At 43.9% G+C, this 22,004-nt stretch overlaps 1 long non-coding RNA gene across 1 annotated transcript; it reads right to left on the bottom strand.

The window, feature by feature from the left end:
* Positions 1-5,531: 5,531 nt before the first annotated feature.
* LOC136545083 (uncharacterized) lies at positions 5,532-18,334 on the bottom strand. The gene is made up of 3 exons (XR_010780907.1): positions 18,131-18,334; positions 17,561-17,642; positions 5,532-5,791 (listed from the first exon to the last, which is right to left on the bottom strand). It is a non-coding gene; the product is annotated as an uncharacterized lncRNA (long non-coding RNA).
* Between the last annotated feature and the right edge of the window lie 3,670 nt (positions 18,335-22,004).

The raw sequence follows: 22,004 nt of genomic DNA, 5'->3' as shown, positions 1-22,004 counted from the left end.
GTTGGTGTACTGTTCTAATTTAATCTATTTATTTGCATCGTGTATGATTGCTCGGATGATTGTATGTTGCTGCTTGGTGTTGTTGATCGAGTATAGACGGTGAGGTTTTTGTTGGTGATCAAGAATTCATCTACGACCAGCAGGACCAGTAGGATCTTCAGGAGCCCTTTGATCAAGGCAAGTATAGCTAAGGACCTTCCTTGTTGTCCTATTCATGAGACGCACTAAAATTCATTTGCATGTGTCCACTTTGTTATCCTATGTAGGAAATCCTAGAATTTGATCTTGAATACATTGAAACCTAGATTTATGCATTTGGGTAGTATTATGCTAGCGCTAAACAATAACCATGATCTTGATACTTGACTGATAATTGAGCTTTAAATAATTTAAGATGACTTGTTAGCAATGACAGGAGGGTTTAATTCCCTCTCCTCAAGGACTTGTTTGTAAGTGATCATCTGGGACTTATAGTACAGCTATGAGGGCTACATGGCTCTAGCTTTAGTTGCTTGGGAGACCTCTTCTAGCTGGCTTAGAGGATACTATGAGTCGGGTATAGGACAGCCTCTGTCCTATTGTGCCTTGCTATGAAAGCAGCCTTTTATTTTTTTGGAAGGGGGTTCCTATATCCGATGACCCTACGGCCCTTCCTGGTTAGACGAACTTCTGAGTAGCTTTATGTGGTTTTCGGTGTCTGGACGTAATTAACCCATGCACTTGTAAAACCATGACTCACAGTGAAAGTGTACACCTCTGCGCAGAGTTAATAAACTGGTATACTAGCCGTGCTCATGGTCACGAGCGGCCAAGGGATTCTTACACCATAAATGAGCTCTTGTTTAATTGTGCTTAACTAAGTTGTCCTAAAGCTAATTGTTGTCTTAGTATAATGATCATGTGTTATGGGAATTAGGGTACTACCTTGTTGCTAATAAATGCTAAACTTGATCATACACATAAAAGCTACTTGCAGTTCAACCAGTGTCAGCTATTTGAGCCTCATGAACCCTTAGTTATCTTGTTAAGTACGACATGTACTTATGCCTTGCTTTATCTTTTATATTGGAAAAATCCCGGATGGGTAACAGATCAAGATTAGATTGAAGATTATCGTGATGAGTATTAGGCTTGGTGTTCACCAGTTGATGTCCCTGCTGGAGCTTCCGCCAGAGAGTTATCTTAGTAGTTATTATATTTATGTTTGAGACTATGTATTGAATATTTATTCGCTATATAATAAACATTGTGTTGGTACAATTCACAATTTGTCCACTTATGTGTGCGACCATTCCTAGGGTGCACATAAGACTTTTATACATCCTCTTTTGTTCTTAAAACTGGGTGTGACAACTGGGTCCTTGTTGACGCTATCATCAAGATGGTTCACTATGGCTGTTGGTTGCTTCTGCACTACCACATCCACACTGATTCTTTCCCCATTCGGTGCGGTCACAACAACTACCTTCTCCTTACACTGAATCACTGCTTGTTGTTGCATCATCCAATGCATACCCAGAATCACATTAATGCCAGATGTTCTCAACACATTGGGGCTCACTTTGAACTCTACCCCCCTTAAGAATAGACTAGTCAGAAGACAACGATATGAAGCCTGCATACTTCCTCCTGGTGAGTTTACTAATATGGGATTTTGCATGACACATAATGGTATACTATTATTTCTAACAAATGCTTGTGATATGAATGAATGATAAGCTCCAGAATCGAAAAGAACAGTGGCAGGGGTCGAGTTGACATTGAACGTACCGAGCATGACTTCTAGTTCCATAAGCGCCGTCTCGGTAGACACATGGTTCACCTTTCCTGTGTTGGCTGCTGGCTTCTACGATGTTCCCTTCTGATTACTATGCTGACCCTAGGGTGTTTACTGATTCTTTTTCCTAGGGCAATGGTTAGCATAATGCCCAACTTCTCCACAACGATAGCATATGTTGGGGGTACTAGGTGCACTGGTCTTCATGGGAGTGTTGTTAGGTGTTCCCTATCATAGTGTCTGCTGACCACTCTACTGCTGAGGACATTGATTGCCATTCTGCTGCTGGTTTGAGTTGCGCTAAGGGTACTGATCACGATTCCACTGATTGGGTGATCCTTGGAACCTCTGCTGGAAGCCTTGCTGAGGATTGGTGCGCGGACGAGTATTACTCCTAGAGGCCTATCCCTGAAGCCTCCTCTTCTTGGCCTCCATCTCCTTGCGCTTATTGTCAATAACAATGGCACGATTCACCAGTATCTAGAAATTGGGGTATGTATTGGACATAAGCTAGAGTTGCAGACCATCATATAGACCCTTGAGAAAGCAGTGTTGCTTATCGGCATCATCAGCCACTTCATTCGGAGCATAACGTGACAGCTGAGCAAACTTGTCACGATACTCCGCCACAGACATAGATCCTTGCTTCAGAGCTCTGAATTTCTCCTGCTTGAGCTCTATCAGTCCTTCAGGTATATGATAGGATCTAAAATTCTCTCTAAACTCCTGCCAGGTGACAGGAGGAGCATTGGTGCAACGTCCATACTCAAATGACTCCCACTAGTCTTGCACTTCTCCCTGGAGCTGTCCTAAAACATACAACACCTTCTGCTGATCATTGCATTGCACTATGTTGAGCTGTTTTTACACTGCATGAAGCCAATCATCTGCTTCCAGTGGATCAGTGGCATGAGAAAACATCGGGGGACGGACCTTCAAGAATTCACCATGCTTGTCACGCGATGCTCCGCCAACCTATTGGTTCTGCTGATTCTGCACCAACGCTTGCATGAACTGTGTCTGCACTGCCAGAAGTTGCTCAATTGTCGGTGGCGGTGGCGGTGGTGGTGGTGGATGTGGGGGAACTCCTCCATTCCTTCGGCCTCTTCCTCTTCTAGACATCTGCCAACTAACACAAATATTCAAATTTTAGAGATTTCCCAGTTAGAATACATTCTGAAAATTTTTTGGACAAGTCTCAACATCAGCAGCTCGGTAAAACAGTCATATCTCGAGTTACCGATATCCAAAAGAGGCAAACTGTATATGGCTGTAAATCTTAAGAAATTAGCTACAACTTTTGTTCAGACCAAATTCCCATATTCTGTCGTTAGGTTACTCAAAATCAGGATACAACCAAAACTGGTTTCAGATTCCAGACTGCACAGAAACTTTATCTCGAAACAGCGATATCTCACAAACCAGATCAGATATGAGGGTGATTCTAGAGGCATTGGAAAGATACTCAAGTCTAGTTATTTCCATAAAAATTTCATAATTTTTGGTCAAGTAGATTTTAATTGGCATTAAGATAAAGGCAGTCTGCTCCAAAAATTAGATTCCGAGAGAACAAGATATACCAAACCCAACTATTTATTTATTGACCCAAACTTTAATATTCTTAACTATGAAACTTGTGGACATGCCCACAAAGTTCCAGCACTCACTATAAAAATCCAACTCACACATAAACATAATAACAAATTAACTAGGCACACCAATATTCACACCGTACTAATAGACTCGACTAGACTCAACTTGACTCGTTCTACTATCGTTTTATTACATAAAAGGGACTCAAACATCTATGGGCGGGGTTTATGGGGAAGCTCCTCGTACATCTTTGGTAGATTGAGGCACACCCTTTGCTCATCTATCACCTGTTGATGTCTCTTAATGGTTTTCTATTGTGCCTTGAACTAATCCTCCAGTCGATGAATCTTTGCTACGGACTCATAGCCAAAGTGTACCATTACTTGGGTTGTTGGATCCGTGCCCTACGGGTCCATCATTGCCCATCCTAATTTTGGGTGTTGGTGAGGGAGGAATCAATATTGGTCATCCTTCATATCCTCGAATCGACGACCACGGAGGCCTATGCAAGCTTCAGCGGTTGCATCTTCTATGCTGTCCTCCATGGTGGCACAATGAGCATGATGCGCATAGTTTGAATCCAGCTGATATGCGCCCTTCTGTTCGTCCTTGATGGAGATGCACACCCTGGTCTTCCAATATGTGTCTTCTAGAGGGTGCATATGTTCATTGCAGATGTACTCCATAGCTGCATCCCAATCTCCGTAGTAGGTCTGAAGAATGCTCATGAGTCGGTGGTGTGAAACGGAGGATTCACATCCTGGCTTATACCAAACCTTTGTTGTCCATCCTAGGGGCAGGATCGGCTCATCCTCTTCAATGACATTTTCCTCCTCCTCATCATCGGACAGTTGGATGACCTCGACTTCTTCGGGTTCCTCCTGGACTGGCTCAGGCATAGGTACAGGTGTTGGCGAATCAAATTCTTGTTTCTAGGGTTCCTCCTCCTCAGGCTCCATAGACAAACCACGAGGCGGGTAGTAACCTCCGGTGCTGATGCGGACAGTCTTACTAGCACGAGACATCTATAGAATTAGATTTAGTTAGATTAAATTAGAAACAATAATTTTCATAATAGAGTAAGGCAAAAGAAGCATAAAACTTTAGCAAATAACAAGGGTGAGATAGAAAGCATGAAATGAGTGAAGCAAAAGAAGCTAAAACGACCATTGCTAACTAGGCTTGCGTCCTACAGTCAACACAGCTCTGATACCAATCTGTCATATCCAATTTTAAGGATAAAATGGGATGCAAAATCTTATATGCGCCTAGAGATCAGTCGCACACATAAGCCAACAAATTATAAATAGTATCACCACAAGTGTTTATTACATCACGAATATTAAGACAGAGTCTTCACATAGATATAGCGGAAGTATAACGAAAAGATCTCTCGTGGAAGCTCCATTTCATAGGGACGTCGACTGGTTGACCACAAGTCTAGAAGTCCTCAAGAAAATCATCGTACCCATAGCCATCTATTACCCATCCAAGATTTTTATCCAAATAATGAAAATAAACAAGCGTAAGTACATGTCGTACTCAACAAGTGTAACATGGGGTTCATGAGGCTCAAAAGGCTTAACACAGGTTTAACAGCATTCAGCTTTTAGTTGTCATAATTTTAGCTTAAGAGTAGCAACTAGTTGTTTCCATTCCCAATGCAAAACACATGATCAATATAAACATGAACAATGAATAGCATAAACAGATTGTCGACACGAAATTTTGTCCCGTGCCGAGAACACACGGGCAAGCCGAAAGGGTCCGCTCGATGGAGCTGGAGATCTGCCTATCTTCAGCGCAAGGATGGTCGATCCTACGCACTCCTCCCAGGATGTGCCAGTCAATTTAACCTTGCAATTGACAAGGAGAGAAAGTTTATCAGTAATTAAGGATAGAACGTGCCGGTGTTGCCAGACAGTCCCGAATGTACGGCTCTGAGAGCCGATATAAAAGGAGATCGACTAAATAGTTGATTCCAGCATATTCATAAGAATGAATCAGTTAAAGTTCATGGGGTTGTGTAAGAAGAATCAGTTTTCATTTAGGATGAATATCATTATTTAGACAAATATTAGTCAATGGCAACAAGATGTCAACAATAATTAGTTTATGCTAAGTCAATGACTATAAGTAACCGAACCCCTTTTGTAAAAGAAATAGTTCATCATCATTCAACCATTTAATAGAGATAAGTCTAATGAACATATTAGATCTCATCTATCTCTATGACCAGTGGGGCATGAGGCAGAATCATGCAGGCCGTAGAAACATGTGTCGACACAGAATTTTCGTCCCGTGCCGAGGACACACACAACAAGTCGGAAGGGTCCGCTCGATGGAGCAGATCCGCCTAGCTTCAGCGCAGGGGTGGTCGATCCTGTGCGATCCTCCCAAGACGTGCCAGTCAATTTGACCCTGTAATTGACAAGGAGAGAAAGTTCATCAGTTGCCAGTGTTGCCAGACAGTCCCGAATATGCAGCTATGAGAGCCGATATGAAATGAGATCGACTAAATAGTCGATTCCAGTATATTCATGAGAATAAATCAATTAGAGCTCATGGGGTTATGTAAGAAGAATCGGTTATCATTCAGGATAAGTATCATTAATCGAACAGATATTAATCAATGGCAATAAGATATCAACAATGATCGATTTGTGCTGAGCCAATGATTATAATTAACCGAACCTTTTTTTATATAAAGAAATAATTCAACACCACTTAACCGTTTAATAAAGATAAATCTAATGAACATGTTAGATCTCATCTATCATCACGACCAGTGAGGCATGAGGCAGAATCATGCAGGCTATAGAAATAACAATAGACTCGACGACCCTAACTCATTACTAATATCAGTGGGGCATGAGGCAGAATCATGCAGGCCATAATACAATAATAAGATCATGGGGCTAACATGTCTTTCAACCTATCTTTACTTCAATGGTCTTGTGATGCGAACTGTTCGTGTAAGCGCTCAATATCGGTAAAAATATTCGATTCAGGCATAACGCACAGTTAAAGTCATGCCTTACCAGGAATAGATCTACTAAATATCGATCCCCACTCCACGGTGCTAATAGTAGGGTGTGAGGTAGAATCACACAGGCCATGATAACGGGTCGTGGAATGGTTCTCTCTAGCCAATAGATCTACTCAAGACGCAACATGCCTTAACCGCATGTTATGTACGATCAAGATTGATGTGAAACAGCCGATAAGACATAACTCATCGTTTAAGGTGTAGATTAGATCAGTTTTAGGTTAGCAAACGATGGGTCAAATAAGATATAAGGCTGATCTAAATCAATCTCAATCGGGCAGAGTGATATTGCTGTAATTAGATAAATAATGAAAGCAATAAGCAATATCGGTAACTTAATGAATCTACCAAAGACTGCCATTCTAAGGTAGAGCCGATAACTTGACCTTGATCTAATTCAAGCAGTGGGGTGTGAGGCAGAATCACACAGGCCATACTTGAATTAAACAAGAGTCGATAACTAGTTTATACCAGAGCCATAGTGGGGGTTGACCGGATCGATGCAGCCATACAAACAGAGGTATAAACCATGACGGTACTTACAAACAAGCAGTGGAGGTCAACCGAATCGATGCAGCCATACTTGCTGAAGAACTCGTCGAGATCTACTCTACTCCTACTCCTAAGGGGTGGCCGGAGCTGAAAAAAGTAACTGACTTGTATTTGGATTGATTGATTCATTTTACAATAGCTGGGGTCTGATATTTATACCTGGAGTCTAAACCTAAATCCTACTCGAGCACAGTTCGTTACAATCCTTGGCATAAATGAAAATATTCCTAATTTTAGATAACTTGGACTCTAATCTTTCCCTTTTTGTAGAGTCCAATATGTAGTTTCCTGACGCCAACCGTAGTTCATCATCGCTATCTGCTGATGTCATCCCAAGGGACTCGATTACAGAATCGTGGCTGACATCGATCTTCTTTGATTGGCACAATCTTGTAAGCCTGCAATTTCCCGCATTCTTTCTCACAAATTTTGGTGTAAACACATGCCCCCCAAATTTGGGATAAAATGGTTTTATTCCAAAATTCCAGCTTATTGGTTTACCGCGCTGTAACCGCTTTATCCCAAGATATACGCATAACTCCTGACTTCCTGGCCTGAGTCTCATATAACATCTCAATAGTATCCCTTTCGACGCACTTGGCCTTTTTGCTTTCTCCTCTTTTCTTGAGCCAACTCCAACAGCCAACGCCGTCATCACCAAGGCCTCAAACCCTAGTAGATCCGTCATTCCATCGAACCATCATTCAAGCTATCTTCATCAGATCTGAACCTGCTCCGGCCATGATGGCAACCAACGACTATGTTCCTGAGGTATGTTTCCAAGTTTCCATTCTCCAAGTGTCAGCTATTACCCCGTATTTCTTCTCTTCTTGAATTTATTTTATCCGATTTCTAGGAATTGAGGAACGAGATCTTGATTCCATCAGCTGTCATTCCTAATGTTTATTTTCTAGGGCCTATGGGTGATCCTGATCCATCCTATTTCATCCGCCAAGAAACCAACCATATCCCCTTTAAACAGTCTGTAGTGGATTCATCTTCCTGGAACAAAACTCCCTTTAGGAACTGACCTAAAGCACCTAAGGGATGGAGAGATTGGTTTCATAGGGTATCCGTGAAAAAGGGCAGAGACTAGGAGCTTTATGATATGAACCAGTGCCTAACACTTTCGTTGTCCGAAATGGAGAGAAATGATTCACTCTTGATCTCTGCTTCTTATTTCTGGTCTAATGCTTTGAATGCTTTTATTTTTGGCCATGGCCCAATGACCATTACTTTGGCCGATGTATATATGTTGACCGGCCTTCGAATTACTGGATCAGCACAACCCTATGAGTACTTGAGTGCTAGCTCCAAAAGATTGGCCAAGATAGCAGACTGCACCGGATGGGTGAGTTACATTCTGAATCATGTCGAAGACGAATCATCTGTCAGCGAACGAGAATATGTGGTTAGAGAGATTCATCTTTTGTGGGACATCTTGTGGTCCGACTTATAATCACAAACTCATGGCGGAGCACCTAGCATTAGGCAAGGATATCCCTCTTGGAAAATATCTACTAGGAGCTACTTGTCATCTGATGTACCAGGTGGCTGCCCAATTGCTGAAGAATGAACCAATACAGACTATCAGTGGCCCTTGGTGTCTGATACAATTGTGGCTCAATTTATACATGCACAAGATGGCGAAGCCTGATCTCAGAGACCTAAGTTTTCCTTCCTCTAATTTTGATGAGGAATATAGAGGCGAAGAAGGAAGAGCTCGACAATGTACGAGTTATGGTGAGGCTGCATTGGCCATAATAATTGACTTCGACGTTGGCCACCTCTTCAAAAAGTTTTATAGAGGGTTTGACATAGCCGTCCTGACTTGGCTACCTTATAATGAGAATGATGAACTGACTTTTCCATTCAAATTCCAATTTGAATCCGCTGTTCGAATGAGATAGCGGCTGTGATCTTCAATTCCTTTATTAAACCCTACGTTCTCCCAGCCGAATTCCATCACACAACAACAACAACAACAACAACAAAGCCTTTAAGTCCCAAACAAGTTGGGGTAGGCTAGAGTTGAAACCCAACAGAAGCAATCAAGGTTCAGGCACGTGAATAGCTGTCTTCCAAGCACTCCTATCTAAGGCTAAGTCTTTGGGTATATTCCATCCAGCCGAATTCCATCACAGTCGTGGCAAAATGGTTAAAGGTTCCTCCATTCCAGGCAATCCTCCAACCTATGAGTTTTACAACCCTTATTTTGTGGCCGTCAGTTTGGCCTCGGTCAACTTCCCCCTCCCTGTTCTTTAAGAACATCCTGAAGCCGAGAGAGGATATTAGTGATGTGCTGGAAGCTTCCACAGTCTTTCAATTGGGATCAGACCTTCCTTCCTTTTCCTTACATGACTGGGTTAGAGCCAGTTTTTCTTCCAACCTCTTTGACTCCTGGTGGTAAGAATGGTGTTCCCATCTCTTCTATGGGCCAGTCTATCCTCTATGTATAGCTCTGAACGGAGAATTTGCTTTTGATAGTGAGGTAATCCTTCATCCTCTTTTCAGAGAGATTACTTGGCGAATTTTCTTGCCAACCGTTCTAACCGATCTTTTTAGGACATTGAATTTGATCCTCCAAGCCTGGACAGGAGAGGGCATCCTATAGATTACCAACTATCATGCCTAGTTTTAAGCATGGGATCAACCGCACCTTCCTTGAAGAAGTTGATGAGAACCCCTGCCACTCCCATGGTCGTGACATGGCAAAACCCAAAATGCAAGGCGGTTCCAGGGGTAACTCAGAAGGCTACTACTAGAAAAAGACTCCATAGAACAAGGCCATCAGCTGCTCAAGTGAACAATTCATACTTTCCTCAAACTGATGTTCAACTTTCTGATCCCATTTTCTCACAGTTATCGAGCATTGCATCCTAGTCTGCTTCGGGTGTGGGACTACTATCTCAGGCACTTGATTCATCACCAACCAAACCTTTGTCGACCGATCCTCAACAGGAGCCGATTTCGGTGGAAGTAACCGATGCTTCCACAACGGCATAAAATGTGAATTTTTCCTTGACGCTTGTCGAAGCATTTTCTTTAACTCTTTGGTTTACTTAGTCTTTTACCCTCATCCTGACTTTTACTTGCGCTAGATACTTCTCGAGGAAACACTTGACAGTCCGCTTAGCGATCCTACCGGCTCTGAAGATGGTCTTGTTGCCGTCCATACTCAAGTTGCTGATTCCCCAGCCCGACAAATAGCTGACGGTGAGGGAGTCACTTGCTCCATTTGTTCCTTTGCAACAAACATGAATTAAAAATCTTTCCTTGTTATTACAGACACCAATGTTGGAAGCTCAGAGCCGATTCGACCAGATGTCGTCGATGCATCATCAGCTGTTCCCCCTCTTCTGATAGAGGCTATCACAGAGAAGGTACTATACCTTCTTTGCCAACCATTTTTTGATAAACCGATTCAAACCTCCTAATCGTGTTTTCCTTTGTACATAGGCACTCAGTCTTCTAGCCCGGAGCTACTCTCTCAATTTTGAGGAATATCTTGATGAGGATGAGATCAAATCGTCAGTTACTTCTTCTAGTGAAGCCTTGTCGGAAGAGACTAGAAATCGGCTAAGACACATATTGCCAATACTTGAGAAGAACGTAACTGATTTGGTCCGAGACACCGACTCTATGCAGAGAGTCTTCTTGGCTATAAAGGGCGATCCATCTCCAACCCTCTCCAGAGTCTGGTCATATTTGTCTGCCTTTGAAGATCAAGCTCTGAAGGTAAAAACAATTCAGAGGAACCTATCCAATCGTGAAGCTTTGATGGCCTAGGATAACTCTAACAGGCAAGAGGCTAAAGAGCTGATGCGGCTAATTGATGATCTGAAAAATTCTTCCCCCAGGACCGATCCAGAGCTTTCCCAGCTAGAAATCAGACGTGCTGAACTTGAGAAGGAACTGGAAAACATGAAGGCTTCTATTGACCATCGCAAGTTTACTCTGGCCCAAATACCCAATGCCGTCAAACAGAAGAAACAGGAATTGTTGGCTAAAGTAAAAAGAAGCAGAGCCATTCGTAGTAGTCTTGAGAACACTCCTGGAATAACCGAAGAATACGAGCAAAAGATTGCAGAAGCTGATGTCGTCCGGCTAGAAATATTGAAAATTATCCAGGATGTTTTGAACTTGTAATCCATAGGTTAACACATGTATCTTGCATAAAACTGACATACTTTTCTGCTATCTCGTTGTATCTCTCGTTTTGGCTAAAGAGCCGATTTAAAACAACCGATCCTAGACTTTTGATCTCAATCCATTTGAGTCTAAAAACATGGCTTTTATTAAGAGAACCCTTCGATTTTCTGCCATCAGTTGCTCGATGTTATACTCCCATTAGTATTAATGAAATGGCATCTTGCCTTCCATTAATTATGACTGCCTTTCACACGTCCTGAGGCGTCCGCCTCTTCGCTTTAGGTCTTCAAATACAAGCCGATGGTTTCGGCCTCGAAAGCATCTCCACTAGCAACTGTTCCTTTGCACTTCTTCGCCTTCCAAAACCCTATAGCGGTTCCCTTCCCTTCTTGTAGATCCAATCAAATCCATGGCCGGCGAGGATAACCACGGCAAGCGAGTGGCGGAGGAGATCCCGGAGGAGAACATGCCAGTGAGTCAGCGCCTCCGATGTATGAGGAGATCCCGAAGGAGAACATGCCGGCGAGGATAACCACGGCAAGTCTGTGACCTGACTAGAATCCAATGCAACAGACGGTCCTCAATCGACATAGATGGAACAAGTGCAATCCGAGCCTCGCTCGAATGCCTAACCTAGTCTAGATCCAAAGTATCATTTCGCCCAGTCTCTAATTATCATTCATATATATTCATGTGATAGTAATATAATAACAGTAATAATATCTTTTCTATCTCTCGCGAGTGACAGGTAATCACTCGACTTCTACCGGATCCTATACCATATCAATCTACATGATCCTCACATACTAGTAGGACTTATAGGATAAGGATATATATATGTAAGTGATTTTCATTCAACTCCTTAAAACTTAATGCACAAGCATAAATAAGTGCAGAATAATAGGGGTTATGCACCGGGGCTTGACTGAGTGAGATATAACAAAAAATTAGCATTCCATCATGGTGACACAATCATTAAGGCACCATCTTTTCCGCTACCTCAGTCGACTCCATAATCTATCATTGTTCCTATTATGATATACGTGGATGCAACGTAGAGACACAATTAATCAACGGTAACCGCAACTCTTAAAAATATGATTACGCTCCGCAAGCTAACGAGCTAGCTTTAATGACTAACATCCTGGTCTACGTATCCACATCGTCAAGTAAGGCTTCGTCTCCGAAAAAATGTTTTTGTTCTACAAACCCCCAATTATTTTTGACATTTGATTGATTAAATATATATTTTCATACTAGAGCTCATTTAGTTACCTTAACAAACTAATTATTATGGAGCTATAAAAATTACAGTGAGCACCTAATAATGTTAAAAATCTACTGTAAAAATTTTAGGACCAGTACTACTACCCATTCATCACAATAATTTCTACAAGTTCATGTTTTACCCATTTTAAGTGCTTCAAATTAATTAGTCTACTCTTGAAAATTTTATGAAACTAAGTGAACAAAATACAATAGCAGATAGGTCATGATTTTAGGAACCTAACAAAATTGGTTTCACATTTTTTTGTTAACTACACAATTTTATATTGAATTTACAAGTTTACCTTAGAAACTCAATTAGAAAATGCTTAGAAAAGGAAAAGGCCGGTGGCAACCATTTTGGCCCGGCAGCCGAGCTTGGCCCAATGCGGGACGCGAGCACCCGCAGCGGCCGGCCCAGTGGCCCAGCGCGGAGCGCGGCCCACGTGTGAGACGGCCCACGGCGGGGAGCCCACGCTGGCACTTTAGCAAATGAGCCCTCAGACTTTTCCCGAACCACAACTAGGTCCTAATACTATTTCTTCCTTTCTCTGGTGAATTCACTTAACCCCCTAGATTTTTTCAAATTACCCACGCGCACCCCTAGTCATCCCGTGCACGACAGCGCAGCGAGCGACGACACTGGGCATCCAGCAGCCACCAGAGGCCTGCACGGATCTACTTAGCGGGTCGGTGGCCATCTACGGTTGCATGCGCTACGATGGGCGGCGGTTAGGGACTCAGAGACACACTGGCACGAGCTGCAGCGGCGAGCGGCTATCGGCGACGGTGGCGCAACTGTTCCAGCGAGCCTACGCCCTCACGATAAGGTAGAGATGGCGGAGAAGCATCAATAGCTCACTGTGGTGCACTCCCCACTGACGGTTGAAGCAGGGGAGCACTGCAATGGTCTAGGCATGGGCGACCGAGCGGGGTGGCGGTGCTCTACGATGGACACCGACGCGTCACTCCACCGACGACGAGCACCCTGGCCAAAACAGTGCAAGCACCGGATAGAGGGAGTCAAGGCGAGCTCAGAGTTATGAGCAATTGAACTGCTACCACGCCTACATGCCTTACCCCCAACCTTCTGGTCACGGCGGCACGCATGACCGGCGGCGAGCAAAAACGCCAATTTGTCAGTGGGTAGTGATCGGCCGAGCTTGAGGGGAGCCGAGCGTCTAGCTGACTACCTATGCTACTCACTACTACGAGGAATTGGACTGAGAAGCCTTAAGCTAGGTGAATTGAAGGAGCAGAGAGCTCGGTGCCTCGAATGCGGCAGCGACTCCGACCACGTGCTAGCGTGGCACTACCGATATACACAACCTGTCCTCTCCTCCCTATCTCGCAGGCGGGGCAGTACACGTAGTTGTGGCAGCAGAGGTAGATGGGATGAGCGGCTGGGATCACGCCACAAGACACAGCAGCGGCGCGGCGGTAGATGAGGTGCATGGCCGAGAGCGCGTGCACACGAGAGGGCGGCTGCAACCAAGACACACGGCTCGGCGAGGTAGATGAATTAGAGGGCGGAGCGACTGCCATGCTGACCTGGCACGATGGCCGCAGCCACGGCTCGACTCTACGCACGGCTCGGTAGCCAAAGGGTGGCGCGCTCACGTCACGACAGTGGAAGCCGACCAACGCAAGGCCAAGGCGCTGCGCGGCATGACCTGGGCGCGCGAGCTGGCCAGTGGCAGTAGCCCCGCCACAGTCTGAGCCCGGCACTAGCAGTGACCACGCGCGCGTGTCCGAGAACTTGGGCCAAGAGGTATTAACTAGTGACGTGCACGCATTTTAAAGCGAAGCAAAAGCCGCTAACGATCACGATCGAGGCTTCACTAATTCCCCTAACCTAAAGTCGATACTAGCACCTAGCTAACGAAGCAAACCTCACGTCCAGAGAGCGACTAAAGAGAGAGATACAAGGATGCCAACTTGGGTTCGTCGCTGGAGTGCTGGTTTGCAAACAGAGCGCCAACAATGCGGTTACAACGCGTTCTAACAAAGTTTGGACAATTTTTAAGAGAGCAACGTGATCTCCAACACAACTTTGACCTACACTATGCTCATGTACTCACTTTCATGCAATCGACAATACCAAAACATGCAGCTAGTGTTTAAGCATTTTTGTTAGAAATTAAATGTCAAAATAGCATCGTCTTACTACTTTTCCATACTTAGAAAAGCTAAGGATTTCAATTGAGGCTAAGTAACCATTAACTCTTTTGTCGTAATGTTTAATAGATCTAAACCTTGTTAACTTCAACCAACAAATACTTCATGCAATAGTATATACCTTATACTAACCCGCCCGTAGGAGCAAAATACCTACGCACCATTTAACTATTTTGCTCAATATAATTCGCCAAAAATGGTATTTTAACAATAGTTCAAGTGTTTGCCGACTTACGAAAAGAGCTTATCTTAACGTCAAATTTGATTTTTGAGCTCCCAAAACGCTAGTTAACATCTATTTTCCAAACGTTAAAGTTGCCTTATCATCTACAAAGTTTGTACTTCCAACTTTATTTAAGTATCACACACATGTTCTATATTGTTTTTGCTTAATAAAAATTGGTTTTAAACACTACTTGATATACATGGGCTATTGAATCAACATTCATTTAACAGTCATTTAACACTACTTGATAAACACTACTTGATAAACACTACTTGATATACTAGAAATTTATCAACACCTTCTATCACATGCATTATTACATAAACACGATGCTCATCACATGATTTAGTAGTTGGTTTAGGACGTAACACCGAGAGTGTTACACAACACAAGCACCAGCGTTGGCCGGAGCTCTGTAGAGGAGATGGCAAAACTGAACTCGCTCAACTTTACTAAGTTGTAGTGGAAAGCTATATATACAACTCTACCCATTTAATCCTAGTATACAGACATGCCAGGCTGTCATACTGCTACAGTGACTAGATGTGACAGCAGGGCTGACTTTGGTGCCTACCCCTCCTGTGGCTACAGTGCAGCATGGGAGCCTTTCGGTGCCTGCCTCTGCCGTGGCTACAGTGCAGCAGCAGAGGAGCCCTTTCGGCGCCTGCCCCTGCCGCGCGTACAGGCGAGGGAGCAGCAGATTACTTTACACTTGGGACAGGGGGATTTGGGAAGGTATACAAAGGACTGCTTCCATTATCAAAGCAGGAGGTTGCAGTGAAGGTCATGTCCCATGACTCCAAGCAAGGGATCAAAGAGTTTGTAGCAGAGGTTGTAAGTATGGGCCACCTTCGGCATCGTAACCTTGTGCAGTTACTTGGGTATTGCCGTCGCAAAGGTGAATTATTGCTGGTTTATGAGTACATGCCAAATGGTAGCCTTGATAAGCACTTGTACAACCTCGACCTGGAGAAGCCTTCCTTGGATTGGACTCTTAGATTTGAGATCATCAAGGGTGTGGCGTCAGGTCTCTTTTACCTGCATGAGGAATGGGAGCAGGTTGTCATACATCGGGATGTCAAGGCAAGCAATGTGCTTCTTGATGGTGAGATGAATGGACGACTAGGTGACTTTGGTTTAGCTAGGTTGCACGACCATGGAGTTGAGGCACATACAACATGTGTTGCAGGAACAAGAGGCTACATCTCCCCTGAATTGGCAAGGCTTGGAAAGGCCACGAAAGCAACTGATGTGTTTGCGTTCGGCGCATTCATCCTGGAAGTTGCCTGTGGCAGGCGGCCAATCGGGGTGAATTCCCGTGGGGAACCTCAAGTCCTAGTAGATTTTGTGCTCAGGTTTTGGCAGCGTGATTTGGTTGTATGCATGATGGATCCTAGGTTGGGAGATGAATATGTGATGGAGGAGGCAGAGCTGGTGCTGAAGCTTGGGCTTCTTTGCTCACACCCATCCCCGGTCAGCAGGCTGAGCATGAGGCTTGTCATGCAGTATCTATGCGGTGACACTCCATTTCCAGAGATGCCAGATGCTTATCTGAACATCAGGAGCATCAGTGAGTTGCACGACAATGAAATTGTCTCTGGTGAATATGATGCCCAGTATACCTCAGTCCAGACCAGTATAAGCAGTCTCTCAGGAGGGAGATGAAATCGTCGATAAAATAATGTATGATGTGCTTGTCATGGATTAGGATAAGTTATTTGGAAGAGTGTAGAACTAGGCTTGCTTCATATATACCTGTACTCTGTACTGTCTTTATGAATGTCAATGTCAATGATTCCTCCCTACTTTCAGCTACCAGTGTGGTTAAACTGCTAGAGTACACTCCAGCATTTTGTCCAGGTAGCTGTACCATTGCAGGACGCACTGTTGCATAGATGTTATTGCTCAAACACCAAATCAACACTTTCACATAAAAAAAAGTACAAGTACTAGGGATACAATTGTAGAGAATTGGAATAGTGGGAGCAGGGGATTGAGATAGGAAGAATCAGAGCTTGGGGAGGTCGCAATGTGGGAGAAGAGAACCCAGGCTAATGCCTTTGTTCAGTTCATTGATGCCCTACTGCAGCTGCGACTCTACTTCTCCTGTAATGCATACTCCCTCCATTCCAAATTATAAGACTTTTTGTTTTTTCTAGATTCATAGCTTTTGTTATGCACTTAGATATACACTATGTCTACATAGTAAAAGATGTTTATCTAGAAAAGTCAAAACGTCTTATAATTTGGAACGGAGTGAGTACTTCACATTTGGGCATGGGTGTACAGGTAGCCTGTTGGTTCAGCTATTGCCATCACAACATGTTCATTACATACACACAACATAGTCTATCATTCTTCATTGCCATCCCAACGCTTAACTTAATTGCACGATTTAAATTATGCACAGGTTAGGGCTTTTGGTAAAAGATCCAAGGCAATTAATGACACTTTCGATCTACAGTTGTAGAGGTACACTATAAGTTCATAACAAGTACATACTCAGGGACAGTGACTGATTGGAGAAATAAAAATGGGCACATATAAATTCACCACAGATGCAGCCAATACAAATTTGTTGCATGCCTCCTAGTTAGCAATGAGAATTGTGAGGCAAAGCTAAATAATCCACTCCTCCAAGCTAGTAAGTTACTAACAGGAACAGCTAATCCACAGTAGAACACAAAAGACAAAACACAGCTATACATTCATTATAAGGCTCATTACAAAAGTAAGAGAATGAATTAGCAGCGTAGGAGGTTCTTACATTGTCATCATGAAGCTGGAAGTAGCCCCGCCACAGGCGCCCATCCCTCGCTTCATGTAAACCCAGTATCCACCACCCTGCACTAGAGAATAGAGGAAAACTGAATCCAACAGCAACCGATGAAGTGAAATTAACACTATCAACAATGTATAATTTTCTGAAAACACCAATTGATATGGTTCCAGAAAATGTGCAGCTCAGAATTAAAGTTAGCCAGTGAGGGAAGTTTCATGAACCAACAGCACAACATATAGTTGTTTCACGCCTTCTGGCTAGCATTGAGCATTGTGATGCAAAGGTACAGAACTCTTTTATCCAATCTTTACTAGATAGCATCTAAAGAACAGAAATCTCCATTTCCATATAAAGTGTGACGTGTAGTTTGTGCTAACGCCTTAAATCAGGACTTAGCAATGACTTGAGATTATCATGTAGAAGCACCCTCCTGCATTCCGTACGACCAAGAATACTACTGCAAACTAGAACTAGAAGGCTGAAGGCTCAATCCTATCTATAATCAGAAACTCCAGTAGAGAGAAAAACGAACTAGACAGCTAGTTAGGCAAAGACCTAATCACCGGGAGGAAGCAACTGCAATCGGAACGAAGCACACGGCGGAAGAGTCGGGGTCGCCGCCGCCGCCGCCGCCGAGTCGAATGGCTTAGCCGCAGAAACTGCTCGACTGAACGCCGGCCCCGGCGCCGCCACCTAGGGCCCTCGTTGAGTGCTGTTCAGAGCCGGAGGAGCCACCTTGCATTGAGCCCATGAGGCGGTGACCGGCCAGCGTTGCCAGCGACGGCGCGATGCAGAGTATGCGGTCGGCGGCGAGCGCTGGAAGCCCATATGAAAAGATTTCTTTTAAGGCAGCCCATTTTCTTTTTGAGGAACTTTTAGAGCAGCCCAGATGGGCCTAGTAGCTCATGTTCTCTTCGGCTTACAATGGCCCAGCTTAGAAGCAGCACTGGGCCATAGCATTACCTTGCCAAATAATTCTCTGTACACAAATGAAATGAAGGCTCCCCTAAAAAAATGAAATGAAATGAAGGCGTGTCTTGTTTTTTTAATCAAACTTTACAATTGACCGACAATAAGTTGAAATACAGTCATGTTCGAAATATAAAAGCTGCACCAATCAAAATAATTCAAATAAGGGGGCCCATAGAACAAAGTTGTGAAAGGCAACGGCCAATTAAAAAAGTACTCTCTTCGTTCCAAATTATAAAACGTTTTAACTTTTATAGATTCATAGCATTTTGCTACGCATTTATATATATGTTATGTCTAGATATATGGTAAAAACTACGAATCCAGAAATGGCAAAATGTCTTTAATTTGGGACAGAGGAAGTATAATACTCCGTAGTTCTTGATGATGATGACACACACAAAAAAAGTGAAGGCGGACACTGAAATGATGCAAAAAGGACCTCGCAACCAGTCATGCACGTCCGAGCTTCCAAAGCGATATGCTGCATTTGTGCTAGTGCCTCTCGTAGGTATCACGCGAGGTATGATTATTTACTCAGCCTATTCGGCAGGCCGTAAATGATTGTGGATTATTTATTGCTGGCTGGTTTGGTGTGAGAGAAAAATATTGTTCCAGCGCCTCTAACAACCATGTAGCTCTTATACTTCATAAAAACAAACATGCATGTTGCTCGTATTATTACTACCAATATCAATTCTGCCTTACAAATTCAGATTTCCGCGTTATTACTAGGTCACTGAGATATACTAGGTCGATGCAAAAGGCCCGGCCCCCTCTTTCACGGTCACTGAAATATACTAGGTCGATGCAAAAGGGACCTCGCAACCAGTCATGCACGTCCGAGCTTCCAAAGCGATATGCTGCATTTGTTCTAGCGCCTCTTGCAGGTACTAGTGATTTGCGCGCGCCCATGCGCGCGAGAAATGGCCGAAAATCTATCTGGGAAATGGCACAATGCTGACAAATAACAAATATTATAGGCGCCTAACTAAAATTGAGTCATCTAACTGACAGCTATAATTATCAACGATGACGAGATACTGTAGCGAGCATATATTATACGAAACATGGAGTTTGCCGTGGTAGCTGTCTTATGTAATTTTACACAAAAGTGGCAAGAGAACATTGCTAGCGATGCAGAATTCAGGAGCCAGGCTAACACAACACGGATGACGCTCGCAGTGATAGATTGCACGCTTGGAGATGCCTGCTTGCATGCGAGGAGGGGGACCATGGAGGACGTTTCAAGGCACACTGAATTTAAGGAGTGAAAAAACCGTTGTAGCGCCGTGTTCTTTGCACTGATATCTTGTTTCAGTTTTTTAGCTTTATCTTCAAACAGCATAAGCCATGTTTTAGAGAAAAGCATGTCGGCCTTTAGTTCTGAGACACGTTCCGCATTGTAGTCATCAATCTCAATCCGTTTCTCGTTTTCAAGGTACTTAAGTATACTGTGGTATGCATTCTCAATCGCTAAGTTCTTCGAGATTGCGGCACCGCCAATAAATTCTTTGGTTTCGATGTCATAGGAAACTCTTGCCAGCATATTGCCAAGGGTTAGTCTACTGACGAACATGCCGTCGTCACTCTGTGTGGTTGCCTCTGACTGGATGGTCAGCTTCAGCTCCTTCGCGGCCAGGGCGAACATCACTTTTCTGCTGATCCTAAGGAGTCTGGGAAGCTGAAATTAGAGGCAAGAAATATTTATCATCAAAACAACAGAGTCATCATTGATGTCATTGACAATAGACTTGTGCTCAGTAACAAATGCACAGAATGTAGCAAACAATGCAAAGAGAAGAACACAGGCAAAAGAGAATTGCTAAGTTATAGTGTCACTGTCATCACAAAACAAATGCAGGTAGTAAGAATCATGGAAGGGTGATATAACAGATCATCATTGCACAGTCCTATCATCTCAGTACCCAAAAAGTTCATCACTGCACAACCCCAAAGCTTCGGTAGGTAAAAAAGAGGAATGAAACCATTAATCATCACCATACAATGGAGGTGGCAGCAACAAATGGCTTCTTAGGAGAGGGGGGGGGGGGGGCAAATAACAGTGATGAGAGGGAGGGAAGGGAAGGGGGAGAACGGGCGAGAGCGCACCTCCGCCGTATGCAACGGGCCAGATACACTGGTGTGGGGCTCCTCCAACGATGAAGGCCAGGGGGTCAGCTGCACACACGTATGTGGCCTTGGCGCTTGCAAGGAGAACACTTATCATAGAGGAAAAGCGAGGATGGCATGGAGAACAGCGCCTTCAGATACCAAAGAATTCACTGGCCATCTGAGACGCACGACGCAAAGACGTCACAATAGACTTGTGCTCAGTAACAAATGCACAGAATGTAGCAAACAAAGCAAAGAGAAGAACACATGCAAAAGAGAATTGCTAAGTTATAGTGTCACTGTCATCACAAAATAAACGCAGTAGCAAGAATCATGGAAGGGTGATATAACAGATCATCACTGCATAGTCGTACCGTCTCAGCACCCAAAAAGTTAATCACTGCACAACCCCAAAGCCTCAGTAGGTAAAAAAGAGAAATGAAACAATTAATCATCACCATACAATGGAGGATATCAGTTGTTTGCATGATCCACACGTTTTAAAACAAGAGTGGCAGGAGCAAATGGCTTCTTAGGGGAGGGAGGGGGGGGGGGGGGGGGGGCAAAGAGCGCACCTCCGCCGTGCGCAACGGGTCAGCTACACTGGTGTGGGCCTCCTCCAGCAATGAAGGTCGGGGAGCCAGCTGTACAGACGTACCTGGCCCCAGCGTTTGCAAGGAAAGCACGTATCGTAGAGAAAACACGAGAAGTGAGGATGGCATGGAGAAAAGCGCCTTGAGATACCAAAGGGCGTGGAGTCCACAGCTATTGTAGGGGACAATGTGTTGAACAGCAGGACAAGAAGGCGAAGTGGAACAACTGGAAACCACCAGCTGCGGGGCAATCTGTGTCAAAGAGTCAGAGAATATAAGAACAGACTTTAGATTTGAATCTGGATGTGTAACATGTACCTAGGGGGAACATGTTTATATGTGCACACACAAACAAGACGAAGCGGGCTAGTACAGAATCCATCTAAGAAGCAGAAACGAGCATGCAGAAGAATGAACGGATAGTAACAAAGGCGTAAAATTGATGCGCGTTGGCTGCCCAACAAAAGCAAAAAGAGACCCATTGGTGCTGCAGAAATTTGTGACGAACAAAAGTAGCACATACACCAGGGCTATAAGCTGAACCGAAACGTCCACAGGCCTATGGCGCTAGAATCTGTGAATATCGAAAAGACGCTTCCAAACTACACAGACAGGAGGAGGCATGAGAAACCATGGAGCTATAATGAATTAAGCATATCAAATAAGGTGGACACGTCAGTCCAAATTCCGGAAGGCACAATCTGAAGCATAAGCAGAAAAGATATTGGACTCTGATGTTTTAATCTTTCAGG

Source organism: Miscanthus floridulus, chromosome 3 (assembly GCF_019320115.1).
Source record: "Miscanthus floridulus cultivar M001 chromosome 3, ASM1932011v1, whole genome shotgun sequence".
In the NCBI taxonomy this organism is placed as follows: Eukaryota; Viridiplantae; Streptophyta; class Magnoliopsida; order Poales; family Poaceae; genus Miscanthus; species Miscanthus floridulus.
This window is presented reverse-complemented; position numbering and strand designations above follow the sequence as displayed.